General features: G+C 34.1%; 1 long non-coding RNA gene across 1 annotated transcript; it reads right to left on the bottom strand.

The window, feature by feature from the left end:
* Positions 1-766: 766 nt before the first annotated feature.
* On the bottom strand, positions 767-22,281 carry LOC103603877. Its single transcript, XR_551661.1, has 2 exons — positions 22,123-22,281; positions 767-992 (listed from the first exon to the last, which is right to left on the bottom strand). It is a non-coding gene; the product is annotated as an uncharacterized LOC103603877 (long non-coding RNA).
* Between the last annotated feature and the right edge of the window lie 2,171 nt (positions 22,282-24,452).

The following is a 24,452-nucleotide window of genomic DNA, read 5'->3' as shown; positions in this document are numbered from 1 at the left end:
CTCTCTCTCTCTCTCTCTCTCTCTCTCTCTCTCTCTCTCTCTCTCTCTCTCTCTCTCTCTCTCTCTCATGCACACACACATACTCACCCCTACAAATACACATATGCCTGATTCATTTAGCAGAATTTACGTACAGGTTTTGTTTCTGCTTACCCTGCTTTCCTCTACTTATTTGACATTGTCTTTGAGATAATGTTCAGAGGAAATGTACAGATATGGTTTAACAGACTAGAGAAGAATAGAACAGCATAACTACATTTTTCCTACTAGAGTTTACATTTATTTGCCTACATTTTGCCTTCACACTTAGGCATCTTTTTTTTTGAAATCTACAAAGTTAGCCAGTAGAAAAAATGTTTATGTTGCAAACATTATGTAATTGAGTATTACCTCAGAGGAAATGTACAGATATGGTTTAACAGACTAGAGAAGAATAGAACAGCATAACTACATTTTTCCTACTAGAGTCTACATTTATTTGCCTACATTTTGCCTTCACACTTAGGCATCTTTTTTTTTGAATTCTACAAAGTTAGCCAGTAGAAAAAATGTTTATGTTGCAAACATTATGTAATTGAGTATTACAAGACTCAGCATAGTGTTATAGTAGTGAGAGAGCCTAGAATATTCCTGAGAACAACTTGGAAACAGTTAATAATGACGAGTTCAGCTGAGAGAGCCTAATATATAGATGAAATAGGAATGTTAGAAAGTTCCAGTGAGAAGAGATGGACATTTGATTTGTAAATGAAAAGAACAGGAGAAATTTTTAGAAAGGAGATGTTGTCTGCATCCGTCAACTTTTGCTATGTAATGAACCATCTAAGAATCTCATGGAATTACAATGATTATTTTTCTTGCAGTTCTGCAGGTCAGCTGGGGTAGTGCTTCTTCAGGTTGTAGGATGGCTGGACTTGGCTCTAATGCTCAGGTAGAGTTAATTCTGCTCCACATGTCTCCGCATTCTCCTTGGAACCAAAGATGTCAGCTGCCTTCTCGTGGAGAATCCAGGAATGCAAGAGGGAGAGTAAATGCACATGATTATTTTTAAGGTGATTCTGTTCACATTTTTTGTCAAAGAAAATAAAATATCCAAGTCTGAAGGCAACAGGATAAGAGTGTATTCTGCACTTTTCTGCCACTGCACAGAGGCACAATTCAGAGGCTAGAGGTAAAGGATTGAGTGTACATGAGTTACCTATTAGCAAAAAAGTTCTTCCCATATCAGGCAGTGGGGAAAAAATGTTCAAGGCTACCACCCCTTCTGGAACAACCTTTGTTCCAGGAAGTCATGCCTTGGCCTATGCCATGTACTAAGAGATGTGCAAAGCCACCCCATTACCAATCAATGTCAAGAACAGAAAATTAGTTTAGCGACATATGAAATTTCTGTTGAAAATGCGGGCTGAGAAGTCCTTCCATAAAATTATTGAGAATGTTGCTGACAAAGTGGTTTTAATATTAATTTTAATAATATAAAATTACAAACTATTTATTTATCTTACTTTTGGTAACGGTTTGACTCTTTCAATTCTTAGCAATGTGGCAAAATGTACTTGGAATTGATTCTGTAGTATATATAATTTATAATTACATTAAAACAAGCTGACATATTCCACCAATAAAAATAGAAGGAAAAACAGTCAAATTTTACCTTTTAATTTTTAAAATAAATACATCAAGTAACAGTGCCAAGAAAGTTTAGTAATGAAATTAATATAGAATACTAAAAAGAAAGAAAGGAAAGACAAAAAATGAGTATGGCAGTGTATGCCTTCTTTCTTTTTAGCATTAGGATTTTAGAAATGTTTGAGACTTTGAAGAATGGATACATGAATGAATCCACACGTCCTACATGGGTATTAAACTTTTCAATGTCACTCCTCTAAATTGTGGTAGCATTTTTTTCTAAATTATTAGAACTAAATGGTTCTAAATTATTATAACCAAAATGTTATAAACTCGTACATGAAAAAGTCAACTTTTAAAGCTTTCATCAAATAACAATTATTGAAAGCAATTAAATTAAATTCAAAGGCATTGCTTTGAAATTTATACCTATCAATACCTGTAAGTGACAAAATTAAATGATAGAACTCAACTAGTATACAAGACTTTATTCTGATATTTATGATTTTGCTTTAGGATATCTCAAATTGTAGAAAGAACCTCTTATTGGGGACCCCACATTTCATTGGATACATTTATTTTCTGCTATGGAATAAAATGGAATTGCAAAAATCTATAAATCTTCCAGCATGTAAATTTCTAGAATCATCAAAATGATCATTAAAGAGGCAGATTAATTTAAGGGTTTAATGTTACAAACATATTTGTCATAGAATGGTACACTTAATGTCGTCAAAAAGACAATAACTCTGAAAACATGTGGTATAAAATATTTATGAATTTAATTTTTAATTTATGAATTGTGAATTGAGTCTCATAAAGAGTAATTTTTTCCAAAAATGGTGAGAAATGGGAGGAGACTGTAACTACCCAAGGAAAAAATAAGTAGCTTTTTGGAGTGACAGAACAAATTTAACCCTGATAGTATTGGTGGTATACATGTGTTAAAAATTTAAGAACTTTACACCAAAAAAGTAAATTTAACTGCATATTAATATTTTAGAAACATAATTGTATATTATTGATTGCCTCCAACAATGAATCAATTGAAATTATCCACAATTTCAAATGCAATGAATTAGAATCTCAAGCTATTTCATGAAAAAAATAAAAAGAAAAAGAACTTACCGAAAATACACTAACTAGTAAGAATATTTTCTAGATATTAGAGACAGAAATCTAGAAAATAAATCAACCAAGAAACTCTTTAAGTATATAAATATGCAGCAAAAGTAATTACTGTGCCTCTATTGAACTTAATGCTCAGATAACCAAATTGGAAAAGGGATTTAAAATTTTTCTTCAATGTGTACATGCATTTCTTAATTTTTAGAAAAATTACTTATGAAAGTAAGTTTTATTCAAATTATTTTATATGTCTGTTAGCATATTAAATTCAATTTGTGGGTCAATAGTAGCCTTTAAAAATTTAATGTAATTCTAATCGCTAGTGTTGTTTTACTCTGAGATGCATCCCAGTTTGGACAAATTACATGGTCTTCCTACACACTTACCCAATTCTTTTGTATCTTTAGGTCTGGATATCAGGGTAATCTATGTGAATTTCATGTACTCTTTGTTTATCTGACAAACTTATATTCGTCCTTTAAGGTTCAAATCAAACCCCAGGAACTCAGGAATAATTAATCTTTTTAATTAACTGAGTTCCCATAACACCCTCGTATGCCTGCATGTGATTATTTATATTCTATGCGATAATTATATATATAATTTTATGACTTGTTGGCTGGTGGCAGGTTGTGGGGAAGCAGTAGACTGGGAATTTTGTCTTATTTATTTTCATCTTTTGTTACATTATATACTATCTGACAAATATTAAGTACTCAGCAATTTTTTGTTTAGTAAATAAATTTGACATAAATAGTAAATAATATAAAAATATCTAATTTATTAAAATACTAAATATGAAATAAAATGTATAATGGAATGTCATTTAAATGAAACAAAGAAAATGATATTTAATTACATGATTATAACTTTTATTTATAACCTATGTTGTAATGTTTTTGTTAAGGGTGTTGTTATAGGAAGTATCACTCTGTATTTTGAGGGGCAATAGCATCTCTTTCTCTCTTTTTCTCTCTCTTACAACCACCCACAGGTAGTCTGAACTATATGACACAAAAAACTTAGCCTCTGATATAAAAGCAAGTAAATCATGCTGGGGTATCTCATTAATGACCTCTGAAAAACTAACGAGCAAATACAGAGCACCACCCATTAATATTTACATAACTTCCATTCCAGGAAAAATGTGTGCATTATTAAACACCAAGAAATGCTCAAGGCTTGTAAAAAAAAGCACAGTGAAAAATAGAAGTCAAGCTGCAGTGGGCATTGTAGTGCTGCAGTTCTGTCCTCCTCTCACGAGTGTATAGTAGCTTTATGGTTAAGGAGGACCCAAAGCCACTTCTAGCTTCACGGGCATCCCAGCTGTCAAATCAGAGTTTTCATTCTTCTTACTGACAAGATTAGTTTAGAGAGGATAAATGACCAAATTTTATTCAATGAAAGAATTTCAATACGAGCTTTCCCCGAACTAAATGTCTGACAGCAGAAAAACAAATCCCAGGATGTCTCTTTATATTTATGGATGATGTGTTGTATGTGAGGCCTAGAACTGCTTATTACACTTGGATGCCATGGAGAAAGTAAGTTGATGTGGCCAGTGCACAGAAAATGATGGAAAATAAAATTCAGTCTGAGCCTTCATCAAATCATTCCTGAAACCTGAAAGCTCTGGGACACTTTTGGTTTTTATTTTTGCTTTCTGATACAGGAATGAATCCCTGGACTTTGGTGTTATCAGCACCACACTCTAACCAACTGAGCTAACATGCCAGCATTCCATGGGCTTTTTGGTCTCACTATTTTGAAGTGGAATTTTTCTTTGTTGGAACAGAAATTATCTCAGTTGATTTCTTCTTGGAAATCTAAACTGATTATTTGTGAGTTCTTTATTGTGACATTACAATTACCTTGATTTTTTGTATCTGTGGGTTTCACATCCATGAATTCAACCAAGCTCAGATCATTAATATTTGGGAAAAAAATTGTGTCTGTACTAAACATGAACAGACCTTTCTTTCTTGATTATTTCTCCAAAAATATAGTATAACAACTATTTACATAGCATTTACATTGTATAAAGTATTGTAAGTAATATAGAGATTATTTAAAGTATACATGAGGAAGTGTGCCGGTTAGATGCAAATACTGTACCATCTTATACTAGGGATTTATTTGAGCATTCATGGATTTTGGTATACATGGGAGGTTCTGGATCAATCCCCTATTGGATGACTGTACTTTTATACCCAGGCTTTTAATGACCATGAGACTGACTTTGTGTAAGCCATGTTATGTAGACATCAAAGAATCACGTGGATTACCTCCTATGGAAGAAAAATGAGCAAGCTAGACCACAACTTATTTACCAAGGATTCCAGTAAATGGCCTTGAGGGAAACCACATGCCCCCAAATCAGAAATGTTCAATACAAAAAAAAGAGCCATCAACACTAGTAGTTATTAACACTACAATATAAAAACAAAAACAAAAAGAAAGAAAAAAATCCATTCATCCTCATGTACTATTTTCATGTATTTCTGTTCTCAGTCTAGATCATAGAATAGAAATAAAGAGTCCACGTGGTAGAAGAAATAGAAGAAAGAATTTCTGATCTTAAAGACAGGATATTTGAATAACTCAGGCAGATATAAAAATAAGAAAAAGAAAAAGTAAGAAAAAAGAATTTAAAAAAATAAAAAAATCTAAGAAAGATAGCAGACAACATTAAGTGAACAAACAGGGTATTTCTGAAGGGGTAAGAAAAAGAAAAAGTAAGAAAAAAGAATTTAAAAAAATAAAAAAAAAATCTAAGAAAGATAGCAGACAACATTAAGTGAACAAACAGGGTATTTCTGAAGGGGAGCAGAAAGGAAAAGGCTTTGAGAATGTGTTCAATGAAACAATAGCAGAAAACTTCCCAGGTATAGGGAAAGTCACAGATCTCCAGATTCAGGAAGCCCAAAGATCCCCAAGCACATTCAACCCAAAAAGGACTTCTCCAAGACATGTGATAATCAAACTGATAAAACTCAAAGACAAAGAGAGAATCTTAAAAGCCGCAAGAGAGAAGCAGCAAGTCACCTGTAAGGGAGCCCCAATCAGAATAACATTAGACATCATCAGAAACCCTAAAAGCCAGAAAAGTATGGGACAATATATTCAAACACTAAAGGACAAAAATTGCCAGCCAAGAATACTTTGCCCAGCATGGCTATCCTTCCAAAATGAAGGACAAATAGTATATTTCTCAGAAAAACAAAAACTGTGAGAGTTCGCTATCACACAACCAGCCCTACAAGGAATTCTCAAGGAAGTGTTGGGTTTGATACAACAAAAACAACCATCACTGCCATGAATGTGCAAGAAAGAACAATACCTAGCAGCAAAACAAAAATGCTACCAAAAAAAAAAAATTAGCTTATTGATCACCCCAAGAAACTAACAAATACAGAAGACAAACCGAAAATTAGAAAGGAATAAAAAATACTTAAGACATCTCTACAAAAATCATTAAAATGCTAAGAATAAATAAACCGCTTTCAAATAATAACTCTGAATGGAAAGGGATTAAATTCCCCATTCAAAAGACATAGACTGACTGACATGATTAAAAAGATGGACCCAACAACATGCTGTCTTCAAGAGATTCACTTGACCTATAAAGACACACATAGACTAAGAGTGAAAGGATGGAAAAAAAGATATATCATGGAAATAGAAATAAAAACAAGCTGGAGTAGCTATTCTTATATCAGATAAAATAGACTTTAAAGCAAAAACAATAAAAAGACATAAAGAAGGCCACTATATATAGATAAAAGGATCTATCTATCAAGAAGACATGAAAATCATAAATATATATGCACTCAATGTCAGAGCAGCTAGATTTACAAAGCATCCCCTATTAGATCTAAAGAAAGAGATAGACAGTAACACCATAACAGTGGGAGACCTGAGCACCCAACTCTCCTCATTGGACAGATCATCTAGGCAAAAAATCAACAGAGAAACACAACATCTAAACAATACTTTAGACCAATTGGATTTGGCAGACATCTACAGAATATTTCATAGACCAATTGGATTTGGCAGAACACAACATCTAAACAATACTTTAGACCAATTGGATTTGGCAGACATCTACAGAATATTTCATCCAACAAACTCAGAATATTCATTCTTCTCATTAGCACATGGAACATTCTCCTGGATAGACCATAAGTTAGGTCTCAAAACAAGTCTCAACAAATTCAAAAAATTGGAATTATTCCATGTATTTTTTCCAATCACAATGGATTAAAATTAGAAATCAATAAAAACAAAACTCTGAAAACTATACAAACACATGAAAATTAAACAACATTCTACATAGTGACATGTGGATCCAGGAAGAAATTAAACAGGAAATCAAAAAAATTCCTGAAAATAATGACACATACCAAAACCTGTGGGCTACTGCAAAAGCAGTACTAAGGGGGAAATTTATCACATTAAATGCTTACTTCAGAGGAATGGAAAGATGGCAAATAAACAACCTAAAACTTCACCTTAAAGATCTAAAAAAAACAAGAACAATCCAAACTTAAAGTTAGTAGACAGTAAGAAATAAGAGCAGAGCAGAACTAAATGAAATAGAAACCCGAAAAACAATACAAAAGATCAATGAAACCAAATATTGGTTTTTTGAAAAGATAAATAAAAATGACAAATCTTTAGCATGGCTAACTAAGAGAAGAAGAAAGAAGACCCAAATAACAAAAATTAGAAATGAAAAAGGAGATATTACAACTGATACTTCCAAAATACAAGGAATCATTAGAGACTACTGTAAACAAATATGTGCCAACAAATTTGAAAATCTGGAGGAAACGGATAAACTTATGGACACATACAAACTACCAAAACCAAGCCAAGAAGATATAGAAAATCTGAACAGACCAATAACCATAAAAGAGATTTAAGCCGTAATCAGAAGGCTCCCAACAAAGAAAAGCCCAGGACCAGATGGGTTCACTGCAGAGTTCTACCAAACCTTCGGAAAGGAACTGGTACCAATTCTCTACAAACTCTTCCAAAAGACTGAAACAGAGGTAATTCTCCCAAATTCATTCTATGAGGAAAACTTCAACTTGATACCAAAACCTGACAAAGATGCACCAAAAATAGAAAACTACAAGCCAATGTCCTTGATGAATATAGACACAAAAATCCTCAATAAAATACTAGCTAACAGAAAAGAGCAACACATACAGAAAATTATACACAATGATCAAACGGGATTCATTCAAGGGATGCAAGGTTGATTCAACATACACAAATCAATAAATGAGATATACAACATTAATAAAAGCAAAGACAAGAACCACATGATCATCTTTATTTATGCTGAAAAAGCACTTGACAAAATTCAAAATCCTTTCATGATAAAGACTCTCTACAACTTAGGCATAGACGGAAAGCATCTGAACATAATTAAAGCCATATAGGGTAAACCCCCTGCAAATATCATCCCAAATAGGTAAAAGATGAAAGCTTTTCCCTTAAAAAGAGGGAAAGGATTCCCACTCTTACCACTGCTATTCAACATAGTGTTGGAAGTACTAGCTAGAGAAATCAGCAAAGTTGCAGGATACAAAATCAACACACAAAAATCAGTAGCATTTCTATATTCCAACAGTGAACATGCAGGAAAAGAAATCAAGAAAGCTAGGCCATTTACAATAACCACCAAAAAAAAAAAAAAACTTAGGAATAAAGCTGACCAAGGATGTGAAAAATCTCTATGAAGAGAATTACAAACCACTGTTGAGAGAAATTAAAGAGGACACAAGAAGATGGAAAGATATCCCATGCTCTCGGATTGGAAGAATTAACATTGTGAAAAGGTCCATATTACCCAAAGTAATCTACAAATTCAATGCAATCACCCTCAAAATTCCAATGACGTTTTTCTCTGAGATGGAAAAAGCTATACTGACATTTATATGGAACTACAAAAGACAACTTGTAGCCAAAGCAATCCTGAGCAAAAAGAATAAAGCTGGAGGCATAACACTACCTGGCATTAAACTATATTACAAAGCTATAATAACCCAAACAGCATGGTACTGGCATAAAAATAGACACACAGATCAATGGAATAGAATAGAGAACCCAGAAATCAATCCATATGCCTACAGCCATCTGACCTATGACAAAGGCAGCAAATCTACATACTGGGGAAGAGACTGCCTTTTCAACAATTGGTGCTTGGAAAACTGGATGCTCATATGTAGAAGAATGAAACTAGACCTGTACCTTTCACCATATACCAAAATCAGCTCAAAATGGATTAAAGAATTAAATATACAATATGAAACAATAGAACTCCTTAAAGAAAACATAGGGGAAACACTCCAGGAAGGAGGAGTTGGTACAGACTTCATGAATCGGACCCCCAAATCACAGGCAACTAAAGGAGAAATAAACAAATAGGATTATATCAAAATCAATAGCTTCTGCTCAGCAAAAGAAACAATCGACAGAGTAAAAAAACAACCAACAGGGTGGGAGAAAATATTTGCAAATATGCATCTGAAAAAGGATTAATATCCAAAATATTCAAGGAACTCAAACAACTTTACAGCAAAAAACAAGTAACCCAATTAAAAAATGGGCAAAGGAGCTGAATAGGCATTTCTCAAAGGACGATAATGAATGGCCAACAGAATGAAAAAATGCTCAACCTCACTCAGCATCTGGAAAATGCAAATCAAGACCACTTTGAGATACCATCTCACTCCAGTTAGGATGGCTAACATCCAAAAGACTGAGAATGATAAGTGCTGGTGAGGTTACGGAGAAAAAGGAACTCTCATTCACTGCTGGTGGGGCTGCAAAATGGTGTAGTAAGGAAAATGATATGGAGGTTCCTCAAACAATTACAGATAGATCTACCATATGACCCAGTGATTCCACTGCTGGCAATATACACAGAGGAATGGAAATTATCATTCCGAAGGAATACCAGTACTCCAATGTTTATTGCAGCTCTATTTACAATAGCCAAGAGCTGGAACCAGCCCAAATGTCCATCATCTGATGAGTAGATAAGAAAACTTTGGTACATCCGCACAATGGAATGCTACTCAGCTGTAAAAAAGAATGAAATACTACCATTGCAACAATATGGATGGACTTAGAGAAAATTATATTAAGTGAAACATGTCAGGCACAGAAAGAGGAATACCACATGTTCTCACTTATTTGTGGGAGCTAAAAAAAAAAAAAAAAAAAAAAAAAAAAAAAGAAGTGAGCTCTATTCCTGAAAGGGTATGCAGATTTCCTGAGTGCCATCTTTTGGCCATTTTCAATTCTTTTGTCTAGAAAGGAAGGAAAACATTCTCACGGTTTTGATTTCAAAGAATTCACCAAAAATCTGTCAAAAATAACCATAATGTGAACATTTACAGCAGGATTTTAACGTTGCTGGAAAATACATTCTCATAGAACTCTGTTCTTTCTATCATGGCAAAGCTTTTGAATTTGTCAAAATCTTTTTCATTTGTGTTGCCTAAAATTATGATTAGTGTCCCCTGTATAGGGGGAGGGACACGTGTTATGAATCTCTTAAGGAAAACATTGTGTGGAAATGAGAATATTTTTGAGGAGGTAGACACAAACAATGACCAAAATGACAAATTCAAGGTATATTCTGTACCTAAACATTACAAAATTTACCGTGTGATTTGAGACTTTTAACAAAGTTTTTGAATTCGTTTATCCAGGACTCAATGCATTTTATCTTCATTATATAATACTGAGAGCTCACTTGTACTTTTTATGTGTTTATTTTACAAAAATGCTTTATCAGTGGAAGAGATCAAATGGGCAATGTAATTCTTGGTTACTGATTTGGAAATCTACTCAAAGCAATATCAAGTCTTGACATTTCACAAAGTTTGCAGCAAACCCAAGAGGCCAACACCAAAAAGAAACTCACTTCTTTTAGATCTTAGGAAATCACTTTTGAAAGTGACTTCATTTCACAACATATAATATTATCTTTAACCCTCTTGGTTCTTATGACACTGACTTTATTTCTGATTGAAGTAGCTACAGAAATGCTATTTAGGATGGAAAGCGGGGGGTTGTCTTTTTATTCCGTGTGAAATTAAAACATGTGGCACCCAAGGGAGAACATTCATTGCTCACAATTCTAATGACATCTGCTGATGGGCGTGGTGTTCTCGGAGGTACTGAAGGAAGCTGAATTGATTTGTGTTGTCTGAATTCATCTGGGAATGCAGGGTGTCTATGAACTATCAGTTGGACTGCATGAAATTTTGTTTCTCGGAATGACACCACATAAGAAGGAAAATAAAGATAAAAAGACTTCTACTAACCTCCATTTTGAGTGTCAACGCTTTTACTCACATTATCTTACTTACTCCTCACAAAGTCTCTTTGAAGTGGATGCTATTGTTATCCCATTTGGTGAGAAAATGGTTCTTTACACATTTTATTAACTCAAGTACACACCTGTAGAGATTGAAACTCCCAAATCTGAATCCTGTCCATATCACCACCTTTACTTCGTTTTATCTAAAACTATCTAGTTCATTACCATGTTGCATAGAGGCCATTGCAATTCCAATTTCATAGGTTTATTTAAGGAGGAAGGGATGGAGAAATTATCTGAAAACTCTAGGGATAAAATGCTGCAAACTCAAATAAAAAAGCAATGTCCCTGCAGAAGGTGCATACCAAAGGCAAGCGCCCTGTTTATATAGTATCAAGCAGTCCTAGGATACTATGCTTTTGTATTTCTATGTACATATGAAAAATAAATAAATAAATAAAACAAAAAAACCCCACATATTGCAGAGGAGCACTGCTGCTTGCAACAGAGGTAAAATGTATAGGGATTTTGTTAAAAGAAAAAAAATTCAGCAAGTAATAAAAGTAAAAATGTTCTTTGCAATTTCACCATCCCATAGAAATCAGTCTCCTTTTTTCTCTTAGAAAAATTATGGGGTTAGAGCTAAAAACAATACACAGTATGAAAAACTCACAGTATGAAGTCTATACTATTGCTATAATTTACTGAACAGGTTCTGCCTTTGTGATTTTTTTTTTCTCAAAGACCTTTGAAATTAGCTTTATTTGAATATTGCCTGAAAGCCAACTGGGCTGGAAACAGCCACAATATTCTTGTAATGTTAAATCTATTTTCTAAGCCAGTAACCAGTCATGTCACATAAGAAAAACTAAGCTTCACCCAGAGGCAGACTTCCCATACTACTGCTGAAATATTCAGTAATTGCTTAGAAAATCAAATTCCTGTTCATTTTAAAGGATTATGTAAATGACTAAAGGGCAACACTCTATTAAACCTTTATTTTTCCCTTTAGAATATTTAGGAAACTACAGATTGGCTACATTCCCTTTTAGTTTTTTTTTTTTTTTCTCTTTCTTTATTAATTAATTAATTATTTATTATTGGAACATAATTGATTGTACATATCTGTGAGGTAGAGCATATAATAAAAATAGTTGTGTGCAATATGTTATGATCAAATCAAGATAATTAGTATATTCTTCACTATCCAATGTAATTAATTTTCATGGCCCTTTACCAACTCCTCCCTTCCCGCCTCCCCTTCCCACCTCTGGTAACTTCAGTTCTGTTTTCTTTTCTTTAAAGTTCAATATATTATTGTGACTATTGTAGCTTTCCTCTTTTTTATTTATTCATTCATTTATTTATTTATTTTTATTAGCTTCCACATATAAGTGAGGACATGTGGTATTTCTCTTTCTGTGCCTGGCTTATTTCACTTTAACATAATTTCCACTAAGGTCATCCATATTGGTATGAATGGCAGTTTTCCATTCTTTTTTATGGCAGAGTAGTATTCCACAGAATAAATATACCACATTTTCTTTACCCTGTCATCTAACAATGAACATTTAGGTTGGTTCTAATTCTTGACTATTGTAAACAAAGCTGCAATAAACACGGGAGTACAGATATTCCATAGACTTGATGATTTCCATTGCTTTGGGTATATACCCAGCAGTGGGATTGCTGGATCACATGACAGTTCTATCTGTAGTTGTTTGAGGAAACTCCATAACATTTTCCATAATGGCTACACCATTTTACAGTATCTCCAACAGTGTAAGAGGGTTCCCCTTTCTCCACATCCATGCTGTACTTATTATTATCTGTCTTTTTTGATAATGGCCAGTCATCTGGAGTGAGATGATATCTCAATGTGGTTTTGATTTGCACTTTCTGGATACTGTGTGATGCTGAGCATTTTTTCATGTGTCTGTTGGCCATGCATATATCTTCTTTTGAGAAATGCCCATTCAGCTCCTTTCCCCATTTTTTAATCAGGTTATTTAATTTTCTACTGTTAAGTTGTTTGAGTTTCTTATATGTTCTGGATATCAAACCTTTGTTGGATGCACATGTTGCAACTATTTTCTCCAACTCTGTAGGTTTTCTTTTTACTCTGTTCTTTCTTTTACTGTGCAGAGGCTTTTTACTTTGATATAATCCCATTTGTTTATTTTTCCTTTTGTTGCCTGTGCTTTTGGGGTCATATTCATAAAGTTTTTGCACAGTCCTACTTCTTGAACTGTTTCCCCTATGTTTTCTTTTATGAGTTTTATAGTTTGGGGATGTATATTTAATTGTTTAATCCATTTTGAGTTGCTTTTGATATATAAGTGGTATAGGTCTAGTGTTATTCTTCTATGTATGATGTCCAATTTTCCCAGAACCACTTACTGAAGAGGCAGGCTTTTCCCCAATGTATATTCTTGGTGCCTTTGTCAAAGATAAGTTGGCTGTAGGTTTTTCGGTTGGTGTCTGGTTTCTCAGTTCTGTTCCATTGGTCCGTGTGTCTGTTTTTATGCCAGTACCATACTGTTTTGGTTACTATAGCTTTGTAGTATAATTTGATTTTGAGTAGTGTTATGCCTCTGGCTTTATATATATATACGTAATAACTTCGTATAGCATACATTATACGAAGTTATACGATCACCTGTAAGGGAGCCCCTATCAAACTAACAGCAGACTTCTCAACAGAAACTCTACAAGCCAGAAGAAAATGGATGAAATATTCAAAATACTAATTCATATGAATGTTAGGAGTATTTTTTCTACTTCTGTGAAAAACGTCATTGGTATTTTTATGGAGTTTGTGTTGATTCTGCTATGCAGTGATCCAATCCCCTCACTTCAGTCCATGAAGAAGATTAATCACTCATTACAACCTTTTGGGAAATTTTCATTTTCTATCATGTGCCTTGTATTTGGGCCCCTAAAATCATAGGTGGTGTATGACCTACAGCAAATTTTGCAAATGTGGATATTAATTTCAGTGTTTGCAACGTTAGCTGCATGTGCTTTCTGTAAATATTTAAGAACTTTTTTTTTTCAGATTTTTCCTTTTGCACTCTTAATCACCTGCAACTGGGTATTATTTTAGTAATTTCTATAACTTTCATTTGTTCTTTCACTCAAAGCATAACATGAAATAATAATGAAAAATAAAAATAAAATATCTATTTTATATTTGATTACATCTATTACAAATGTATCAAACACTCATACACACACATTATTTTTCTACTTTAGATTAAAAGCTCTTGAAGGCATGAAAATATTTAGTTTTTATCATTTGTAATTCTTAAAAGCATTCAATAAATATGGTTAGGTGACTCCTTGAAATAAGCAGAGTTCTGTCATCGATAAATAAGAAGCAGATAAAATTATTCAGAGGAGAGAGGACTCTTGGAAAAGCAGTCAGATAATCAACTTGCACCATATAGTGCCTCATTCCTGCAATACAAGGTAAGGGGGTAGAAATCTATCATGTTAGAAAAGATGGCTTCCTTAGCTCCTGATTTAGAGCTAATGCTTTAATTTAAACTAGACATACTATAAAGCCTAGATTAATAAGAATCATGGCAGCCATTGTTAATGCATTACATGTTTTAAGTAGGGTCAACTTTCCATATTTAGACTCTTATATAAAGTAATCAGATCAGTAATAGACAGTATGCAACCTTGAGTCATGTTTTAACACACAATTACTAATATTACTGTATTTGACTTAAAAATTGTTTTATCTTTAGATGAATTTGGCAAAAAGAACCTTAACAGTCATTATATGTTAGTGGTGCTATTATTAAAGGTGAAATGCAAAACTAAATTGGAAACTCACTTATGCAAAGATTGTATGCTGAGCAGTTTCCCTAATCAGACTCCATTTAAAGCATTTAACACGTTAATACACTTTGAATTTAAAAATCTTTTAAAATATATATGTATATATTTTTTCCCTTGCAGATATTAGCCTGTTTTTCTTAGTTCAACAAATTTTTTCCTGACATGGTCACTGATACTACATAATGTTACATAATGCTACATAAGTTTTGCATTATTTAATGGAACTGGAAATAATTTTGAAGTATGTTTTTTTTTTTCCTTTTTGTCTTTTTTACTGACCGGTAACGGGATCGCAACCCTCGGTGTTGCGCATGCACCGCACTCAGCCAGTGAGCGGGAACCAGTCTCCACATGGGATCTGAACCCTCGGCGGGAGCGCCGCTGTGCTCCCAAGTGGCGTACTCTCCAGTGCGCCACCGGGCCGGCCCTTGAAGTATGTTTTTAAATTTAAAAAATAGTTCAATGGCTCCTTCAGTCAAGTAAATAAGAATGCTTAGGCCAAAGTAGAGATTAACTCTGCCTTGTGATTTTTTTTTTTAATTTCCTTTGTAGATCTCAAAGAATGTTCAATAAATTACTATTTCAAAGTCAATGATATTAAATTCCTTGTATGAGTAATAAAGAATTTTAAATTTATTTTTGTTGTTTTAAAGTAATCTCCTGTTGTTAAAGCAATGAAGTGATTTTCAGTTAGCATGCGGGTTACACACCTGGTTTTATCCAAATGGTAAGTGCTGTGGTCTGAATGTTTGTGCCCCCAAAATTTATATGCTGAAATTCTACCCCCAATGTGATAATAATAGAAGGTGTGACCTTTGGAAGCACAGAGCCCTTATTATTGGGATTAGTGCCCTTATAAATGAGACCCCAGAGAAAACTAGTCCCTTACACCACGTGAAGACACAGCAAAAAGGCACCACCTATGATCCAGAAAGAGGGTTCTCACCAGACACCAAATCTTCTGGCACCTTAACCTTGGACTTCCCAGCCTCCAGAACTATATGAAATAAATGTATGTTGATTATAAGCTACCACTTTATGGTATTTTGTTATAGCAACCAGATGGGACTAAGACACTATGAAACTTTTTTATTTTGCTACAAACAGTAAACCAGTTTCAATTAATTCAGTTAAACACATATATTGTTTGGGTTTTCTTGACATAAAGCAATTGAATATTTTTTTTTTGGTATTGGACAGATATCATTGTTATTGTTTTTGTTGTTTTACCTATCTATCATTTCCCTTCTTCAATCAGTGACTCCTGATATTTATTTGGAGATCTTCTTGGCTTTCATTCTAAGCCCTAGTGACTTAAACAAATCTGACCTTAAATCCTACCACCAAGACATCTTATGGCCCAGGGCTAATCAATATGAGCATTCATATCTCTGTCAGAAGAGTTGGTTTCAAGTATAGATGTGTGACCTATGTTTGTCTAATGAAGATTCACCCCGGTTATTTGTTTGAGCTACTGAGAAAAAATACATTTTTGCTCTCAGGATTTAAGCTGATGGACTGTTTTTTAAGCCTGGGAACTCTAGTGGTTTGGGGGAACTTGGTTTGGAGCAGACACTAAAGAAAACTGAGATGAGAGAGAGTGAGAGATTTCCAGTGACCTGAATCCAGCATTCCTGAATCAAGGTGTAATGGAAATTGCTAGATACTTTCACATTGTCTATTTCTCTGCTCATGAACTGTACAGAACCCATTTCATTTTGGTGGAATTGACTATGAACCCAGTTTGGAGAATGGTTCATATTTGCCCCATGCCACTAAACTTAATCACATTCTGCAAGCTGTAATAATTGTTTCATAGATGGTTATTAAACTCCAAATTAAGTCAATCAGTAGACAGTATAACATTGTCCACAGTGATTGGCTCAGGATTAGGACAATGTCATAACTTGGTCCAAAAATATTAGAGCTTAGGAATTTGGATAAATGTTGTTTGGGAGAAAAGCAGCCCCCTCTTCCTCTTGGACATTCAGTGCATCATTGTGAGGCTTGGATCTGCTTCAGGCACTTGGCCACCATGATGAATCTCAACTTCAGGGAGAAGCTGATATATGGGAGTGACAGGAGAAAATCACAGAGAAAAGGATCCAGAACCCCTGTTCTAGAACTACAATAGTTCTAGAATGATGCAGTTGTCAACTACCCTAGGCAGTAAATCATCTATTGTCAAGAACTATGAAGTATTTGTTCTGGAGGGAGGCATTGTCATTATTGTATTGGACAGTAAGTGTGTTTGCCTTTTGCTCCAAAACAATATACTATCTCTATCTTCTAAGACAGTTTGGTATAAAGCAAATGATAGTAAGGAACAAAAGACAGTCAGCGCCTTGCTTAAAAGATATGCAGCAGTATGAGAGTTTCATAGAGATTCCCCTTCACCCCCAATTTTATAGGTATCTAAACGTTTTTTACTCTTTTCAAAAAAATTAAAGTATAATGTGTCAAATGAAATTCAAATTCTAAAACGTTATTCAAGTTTAAAGGGAGCTCCCTTTTTTAAGTGTTCCCTCTATTCCTCTTTTTATTAAGTGTTTATTTTTCTTTTATATATCAGATATTTTTGACATCTCATTTGTCACTGAAGTATAAGTTCTGCATATACAAGCGTTTGAGAATCACTGATACTCACTTTAAATGTTATACTGCAAGAAATGAAAGTAATTGACACTAGTCACAATCAGAGATTCAGAACAGCTACACTTGAACAAATGTTAAATACTCACAAGGTGAAAAATTACTTTGATCCAAAATAAGTTATATATTTTTTTATTATCCAATAGTGCAAAGTAGCCTCAAGATGAACTTTGCATCTATTTGGAAAACTAGATTGTAACATGTCATTATTTCTGAATGTAACTTCATTGAAATGTGAGTTGTTGTTGTTTTTTTTCCTTCTCCCAAACTGAGCACATTAATTTTAGAATTTCCTACAAGGTGAAAGTTGAAAAGTTTATTATTGAGTCCAAATTCATACTTTATTTTTAACAACTTTATTCTGACCGAGACAACTGAATACCACTACAATAGAGTTACAATAAAACTCCAAAGGAAACTGCAAATAAAAAAACCCACCAAAATTGCTTTTATATACCTTTTAGGTGTTTCAGAGTATCAACAAACTAAAATTATTGAGCATTAGCCACATCAGACATGTCATCTTGTCCAACCCAAAGCATTTTGAGGGAAAAATCAAACCAAACCAAACAAAAAAGAAGCCAATGCTTATAAGCAAAGAAAGTTCTAATCTCAAAGAGAAATATAAGAGATGCAGGAAAATATTTCAGGAATTATCACACCATTTTATTTTTTTTCTCACATGATTGAATACTGTTGATATTACATATTTCAGAGGCCGACCCCAAAAAATGAGCTTTCCACATAATAAAATATGACTCCAAAAGGTCAACAATGAATTTTTTGATATTATCACACCATTTTATTTTTTTTCTCACATGATTGAATACTGTTGATATTACATATTTCAGAGGCCGACCCCCAAAAATGAGCTTTCCACATAATAAAATATGACTCCAAAAGGTCAACAATGAATTTTTTGATAATCGGGCAGTATTGAAATCAGGCCACCTTCTAAGTTATTGTAGCAAATACCAAAATGATGAGGTCTTCAATTTTCATCCAAATGTCTATAGTCACAAAGGAATAAAGTTTAAAATATGACATATGTCTCAAGGAATTTATAATCTACATTTGGGATATTAGAAAATATATATAATCAAAATTGTGTTATATGTATTATGAAAAATATAATGCTGGTTAACACTTTTTTTTTCTTTTTTCCTGTGATTTATACTTTTTCTCCATTAGTATATTGATATATGTATCTGTCTCCATTACCAGAGCACAAGCTTTTTGAATGCAGATGGTCCCTTTGTGAGGGAGAACTGAGGATGTGGTCACATAAGGTATGAACAGAAAGGCAATGAGAGCTTAGATCATCTGAACCCCTGGAACTCACCACATCAGCATCAGCCTTACACCTTAACCTTCCCAATTATGTGAAGAAAGAACAATTTGCTTAAGAACCAACCTAAAGTCATTTAAGTTGGGTTTATGCCACTTGCAACTGAAGAGTGTTGACAAGTCCAATTAGAAATTGGTTATAGTAATTACCAGTATTTCATGCTTATCAAGTATCCAAAACGATGCTATCAGTTGTATGCTGCGAGAATTAATTATGTGCATCTCTCCCAAAATCCACATTCAGTGATATCATATTTGTACCTTGAAATTGGCCTTGGTGGGAGTATTTACATCACAGAAATTGGCAAATGCTACAAACCAGGCCCTTCTCACCTTCCCCTGGTAGCCATTTGTTAAGCATTATGAGCTCACTACAGGATATAATCCACAAAATCATTTCCTCCAAATTAGACTATTAAGGTTATATCATCCAGCATGAAACCTTTGAAAATTGAAGAGCTATTAATAGTGCTAATTTTCTTCATATTTAAAGATATTTTGCACCTTTTGGGCTTTAATTATAAATTATACATACTCAAATAAACCCTGAAACCAAATTTGACTTGATAGGAAAATGTTCAGAATGATTAATTTAATTTCAAGATATTTCTGAAATGCTGAATGAAGCAGGGCTGCTGGGTATCTTAATGAAGATAAAGCAGTTGTTTGGCTTTTGAATATCAAGGAGAATGACAGCTGTTATTATCAGTATTACTTATCTCACTCTAATTAACCTCTTCTTAATCAGTTTCTCCTGGGACTATGTATTTTACATTGCTTTTGAATTTTTCTTTGCATCTTCCATACCTATTCCTCAATCTCAAGTTCACACTTTTTATCTCTTTTACTTTGAAGTTTCTATTTCTTTCACTGTCTCTATAATCTCTCTAAATTCCTCTACTTTTGCTTCTCTGTTTCTATTTATTTGTCTATGTCTATAAATGGCTTGAGACAATGGTTATTTTTGCTTAACTCTAATGATAAACTAAAATACCCAACTATTTTAATTCAGTTGACCATTAATTTATTTATTCGACACATGAATTAAGTATAAACTACGTCCCTCACTTTGTGTTAGGTAAGTTGAAAAACAGTGCTCACTGTCATTACAGAATCATAGTCCATATTTACAAATGTGCTGTCTGAGAAAACGCAGTATGAGAAAAGCTTTTCAGAGATAGGTACATAGTACAGCTAAAAGAAATACCACTAACAAGGAAATAATGGTCAGTTGATTTCCATTTTCAAACAGCTTCATGTGGCCAGTGTCTACCATATTGAATAGCACAGCTATTGGTCCTCAGACAAACACATTTGAGGAAAAAATACACATTGACTCAAGTACTACCACTCTGTTTATTTTGCTGAATTTCTTCATTAATTGAGACTGAGGTTTAAAATATCTCTTTGGTACCACTCTTTGCTGAATATTTCTTCTCTAATATTTTAATGTATACAAACATGCAATAAGTGATAATTTGTGATAGGTGGAAGTCAGAGAGAATATACGTAAGTAGGGTGACATCAAATCTATGCTTTTTCTCTCATATTTTTTGTATTTCATAGATAGTCCATAAACTGCCAACTTCTTTTCACCAATTGCTCAAATATTTTCATTTCCCTTCTACCAACTTTACTCTCTCCCTATACTGTTTGCTTGTTCCCCAATCTTAAGAAGTTTACTCATGAAAGATGAGTAGGAATAAAGGAGAAGAGAGTGTTTCAGCCAAAGAAAGCAGAACTTGGTAAGGCCTTTAAAGCAGAAAGAGTTTGCAAGATGGAGAAACTGAAAGAAGTCCATCAAGCCTAGAACGATAGTTACGGAGCAGATTTGTATAGAGAGTTTTAGACCATATTGGTAATGTAGAATTTTATGTTATGAACGATGGAAAAAGTATTGACATATTTTATGCAAGACAGTGACAGGATTGCAGTAAAACTTTTTAAAAAATTAGATTACATTGTGCAATGAAAAAACAGCAATAAACAAACAAATAAACAAACAAATGGCCTATGGTAAATAAACAAAAAAGAATTAGACTAGCATGGAGGGAAGCAAGAGAACAAAGCAGGAGGACAGTATAACATTGCCATGTAAGTTATAATACTGGCCTTGATTAAGGAAATGGCTTCAAAGATGGAGTAAGCGCATTTAAGAATCAGACTCACAGAACTCAAAGGTTCATTAGAAATAGGGGAATTCGGAAGGCCCGGTGGCGCACTGCTACAGTGCCCCGCTTGGGAAGCATGGCGGCGCTCCCGCCGAGGGTTCGGATCCCACATACAGACCAGTTCCTGCTCACTGGCTGAGCGAGGTGCGGGCGCAACACCGAGGGTTGCGATCCCGTTGCCGGTCCCGGTCCGGTATGGGCACGACACTGAGGGTCGCGTTCCATTGCCGGACACGAAAAAAGACAAAAAAGAAATAGGGGAATTAGGTAATAGAAAGTACCAGCGACATAACTGGTTTCTGTCATGAGCAACTGGATGGATTATGATGACTTTTACTGCAGTAAGAAGAATAAGAAGAAAAGATTTCCCAGGGTAGTGATGCTTCATTTCTTTAAATCCACACCCTGAATATGGTGTCATTTTATCAAATATGCCTCCTACTTATTGAACAGTTACTATTTATCTCTGTTAGCAGTGTGTTAGAAAAAATGAAATCAATAGAATACAATAAAAGTGACAGATGTACGTGATTACATGATGTTCATAATTACATTACACAAGACTGTTTCTTGCCTTCCTAGGAAACGCTCCTTGGCTGACTTTGAAGAGAAAAGCTACCATGTTTTGAACTGTGACACATCAAAGAGCTAAGGACAACCCCCAACCAACAGCCAGGAAAAAACAGAGGCCCTCAGTCTGGCAGCCCATTAAGTACTGAATGCTGCTTAAGCAAGCAAACAAACAGAATGCTTCAATGGCTTGAAAGCTGAACCTTCCCTCGCTGAGACTCAGATGAGACTGCAGCCTGGCTGATATCATAATTGCAGCCTTGTAAGACTCTGAAGAAGACTCAGCTAAGCCAGGCTGAAACTTCTGACCCACACGAACTGTGAGAATAAAAAAATATGCAGTTTTAAGCCATTATATTTGTGTAATACTGTTATGCAGCAATATTTAACTAATATATCTCACCCCACATAGAAAGAAAAATCTAGACTTACCCTCTCTGCATGCAATCTTGAATGAATATTCCCAGCCAAATTCTCCATGCTAGCTTGGAACAAGTGCCCCTCTCTTGTTGAATTAATCACTTTGGGCTTACTGATTTATAAGTCTGGTCAGGTGTAAATGCCAGGAGCTACGGGTAGTGATAGTATTGGAAGGTCATTTCCTGAAAAAAGAAAAAGGGTTTTATATCAGAGGAAGGAATTCTTACAAGAACATATTTCCACCACAACACTCCCGCATTGTTGAGCATACTAACATTAATAAAGCAAATGTAGTTTTAGCAAGGCCACAGCCCTATAGTTTAAGGTATAACCTAACTTTTTAGAATTGCACATAGAAATGTTAAGTTTTCTGGGAAAAACAGAAAACTTTTCCAGGACTGACGTCTCTGTTGTAGATAAAAAAAAAATTGTAACACAGAAAAATGCTGGCTCTAAGGGCGGATGTCCTTGGTGCAGCTAAACCTAATGATTGTTTCCATGACGAATATCTTTCTGTTCCTTTTGTAACCACCTGCATTACTTTTCTATAACTTTCTTGCCTGGAGAATAAAAATGGAGAGAAAACCTGATTCGGGTCTATTCCTGGAAGGAGAGAAAACCTGATTCGGGTCTATCCCTGGAGTTTTCCTTCTCTTGAGAGAATTATTCCTGGGGTAACCGTTTTGGGCCTCTCACTGCTAGGAAGAAATGGGCTTTGAGTAATCCTTTAAGTCTCTGTCACCCTGGGGAAGAGGTGACACTGCATCACATCATGAATCCTGTTCTCTATTCAAAAGGTCCCCAAACTAGAATGATAATTGAGTGTGACTTACATTTTGAAGATAATTAAAGGTAAATATTTTGAAGTTCATAATAACAGAAAAACTGAACTCTTGAAAATTATTTACTGACATATAAATATGATGTATAAAAATATTACCAAAGATGAAAAATTTTTAAAAATTTGAATTTTAGAAATTTAATACAAATGTCTAAAGAGAATTTAATTAGATCATTATATCTAAGATGATGACATAATAGCCTAAATATTTATAACATAATTATTTTCTCTGGGTTTACCTTTCTGCATTCAGTCTGAACATTCACCAATAAAGCTAAAGTTTCTGTTTTTTCTATTTTTTTTTTATTCACTGAGAATTTTAAAGTGGTCATAGCAAAAGCAAGGCAACCACAACAATCACTTACTTAACAATTACATCCAGACACAGGTTTGCAATGATTTATAACTACAGATCTATAGGCTATTTGAACATACCCCCATGCTCCTTGAAGATATTTTTAAAAATTGATTTTCCAGATATCATGTTTCTTTTGCAATTAAAGAAAAATGTGTCTGTAGAGAAAGGAAAAGGTAAGAAGTTGGATAAGCATGATGTTCTTTCAAACTTTTATATATGATATCACCCACATCATACCTGATTCAGAGCCTTTCAGAATATAAGCAGCTAAGTGATAAGAACATTACCGCGTTCATTTGTAGTCTCCATGTGTGCAGCTAATAGCAAGGAAGTTTGAGTGGGAAGTCTCCCCTCATTATTGAAAATCAAACAGATTTGAAAGACTTTTAGATAAAATGGTTAAATGAGAAAATGTAGTCCCTTTATTAAGAAACTAATGTTTATATTTATATGACTTCCTTTATTATTTTATAAATTATATTTTTGGCATTGTGTGGTAGCAAAAATTGAGTTGCAAGCTCTCAACAAGATACAATCCTCAGAATTTTGGACAAGTTTAAAAAAATATCACCACTGAAAGGAAAGCTAATAAATCGATAAAATAAGTCAATTAAAGTACCTGTTCTTAAGAAAGCCCCCATGCGTGAAATTCAAATTTCTTAAATCAAGTAATTTGATGTGAAATGAATCTCAAGTCTATTACTTTGCCTCCCACGAATTTGTTACCCCTTTTTCTCTGGGTGATGGAGCTGCCAGAGATTACTCAAAGCCCATCTCTTTTGAGCAGTGAGAAACTCCATAAAGGGGTTAATATCCCAGGACTCTCAAGAGAGAGGCACTCCCTCCATTGGAAATTAACCACGAATTGGGGTTCTCTTCCTGCATTTATTCTCCAGACCATCAAGTTACAGAAAGAGACATAGGTGGGGTTTTGCTAAGTACGGTTTAACAAGTTTTATAATAGAAGCTGGTAACATTCAGTAAAAACAAGTCAGATGACATTCTATTAGACAATTAAGTGATCCACTAACAAAGACTTGATTTAGCAAACATTCCTTCTCTCTCCAGCAGCTTTTTAGTAACTTTACATATTAATTAGTAACCTGTCTGTCACTGAACTAGCAGCCTTGCAGTGTTACAATT

Source organism: Galeopterus variegatus, unplaced genomic scaffold, assembly GCF_000696425.1.
Source record: "Galeopterus variegatus unplaced genomic scaffold, G_variegatus-3.0.2 Scaffold4845, whole genome shotgun sequence".
NCBI lineage: Eukaryota > Metazoa > Chordata > Mammalia > Dermoptera > Cynocephalidae > Galeopterus > Galeopterus variegatus.
Note: the sequence above shows the minus strand (reverse complement) of the source record. Positions and strands in the feature narration are given on the sequence as shown.